The sequence below is a fragment of the Neomonachus schauinslandi genome, chromosome 15, assembly GCF_002201575.2.
Source record: "Neomonachus schauinslandi chromosome 15, ASM220157v2, whole genome shotgun sequence".
NCBI classification, from domain to species: Eukaryota; Metazoa; Chordata; class Mammalia; order Carnivora; family Phocidae; genus Neomonachus; species Neomonachus schauinslandi.
In genome coordinates, this window is record NC_058417.1 from 37621191 (window position 1) to 37623019 (window position 1829).

The following is a 1829-nucleotide window of genomic DNA, read 5'->3' on the forward strand; positions in this document are numbered from 1 at the left end:
CTGCCTTCGGCTCAGGTCATGATCCCAGGGTCCTGGGATCGAGCCCCGCATCGGGCTCCCTGCTCGGCGGGGAGCCTGCTTCTCCCTCTCCCACTCCCCCTGCTTGTGTTCCCTCTCTCACTGTGTCTCTCTCTGTTGAATAAATAAATAAAATCTTTAAAAAAAAAAAAAAGTCCTCTCGTCTGTACCACGACAATCTGATAGAGACCAACAACACACCCGGCTGCCATCTCACCAATGGTGCTAGTGGATTGCTCTGTCCTTCTCTGATGGCTTCCCAGGCCATAGATCAGACCCAGCAAGTGTTCTAAGAGGAAAGCCTGTCCAGTTGTATGCAGATCCCAATCTACATGTTGATTAATCAATGCTTAACCACAATGCTTGGTACTCCCAAGCCCTCAAGTGGGTATTAAAGGTAAACAAAGACTTTGGACCCCCCTCCCAAAAAACACCAGGGGGTGGGAGGGGTGCCTGTACAGGCCTACACAGAGTAACTTGTACTGACCAAGGCCATATTTGTACTGTACATCAAGAGATGGCTAGGACTTTTCAGGAAGAGCAAGATATCCCAGGGCAGAGACAGACTAAGCAGGAACACGACGAAAATTCAGGTGCTGAAGTTAAGTGCATGGAGTATCAGGAGCTCCAAAGCCATACAAGGCATTACAAGTCAGAAGTGCTCTGAAACCCTCCCCCCTCAACTCACACACCTAGGGGGATTAAGCAATGAGCAGCTCCTTATTTTAGTTTCTACCAGAAGAGATTTAGAAGCAACCATGCGTAACTTTTGACAAGTCACAATTTTGAGTTAATCTCTATAAAAAAAAACAAAAAAACATTCTTAAATCAGGAGGCATGTCATTCTATTTTTTTTTTATTATTATTATTTTTTTAAAGATTTATTTATTTATTTGAGAGAGAGAGTACATGAGAGGGGGGAGGGTTAGAGGGAGAAGCAGGCTCCTCGCCGAGCAGGGAGCCCGATGCGGGACCCGATCCCGGGACTCCAGGATCACGACCTGAGCCGAAGGCAGTCGCCCAACCAACTGAGCCACCCAGGCACCCCAGGAGGCATGTCATTCTATACTTACGAAGTGTTAGGTCACAGGCCAAATGCTCTATGTGCTTAACTTATTACCTGAATCTCACAATCATTTGAGAAAGTATGCAAGTTATCATTCTTCCCCTTCAAATCAGTGGTTCCAGAAAAAGAAACTTGCCTGACACCTGGTCAAACTCTAAATGCCTCCCCCCCCCCAAAATACATTTACTGGGGCGCCTGACTGGCTCAGTCAGTAGAGTGTGCGACTCTTGATCTTGGGATTATGAGTTCAAGCCCCACGTTGGGTGCAGAGATTTCTTAAACATTTACTAAACACTGCCATATCCTTTTGTAGCCAAGGAATCAGCAATGAACGATGCTCCACCAACTGAGCCAGCCAGGTGCCCAAGATTTACATCTTTAAAAGATGAGCTCTGACTTCAGTGTGGCAAATACATTTAAGGAGTAAAGGGGCAAGAATAAATAGAACAATGGGGTGCTTGGGGGCCCAGTCAGTAGAGCATGCGACTCTTGATCTCAGGGTAATGAGTTCAAGTCCCTCACTAGGCACAGGGATCACTTAAAAAAAAAAAAAAAAAAAAAAAGGAGGGGCGCCTGGGTGGCTCAGTTGTTAAGCGTCTGCCTTCGGCTCAGGTCATGATCCCAGGGTCCTGGGATCGAGCCCCACATCGGGCTCCCTGCTTGGCGGGGAGCCTGCTTCTCCCTCTCCCACTCCCCCTGCTTGTGTTCCTGCTCTCGCTGTCTCTCTCTCTGTCAAATAAATAAA

At 47.3% G+C, this 1829-nt stretch overlaps 1 protein-coding gene across 1 annotated transcript in view; it reads right to left on the minus strand.

Annotated features, from left to right (window-relative positions):
• The window catches only part of RPL23 (ribosomal protein L23), a 5999-nt gene that overhangs the window by 2618 nt on the left and 1552 nt on the right, over window positions 1-1829 (minus strand). The window lies entirely within an intron of this gene.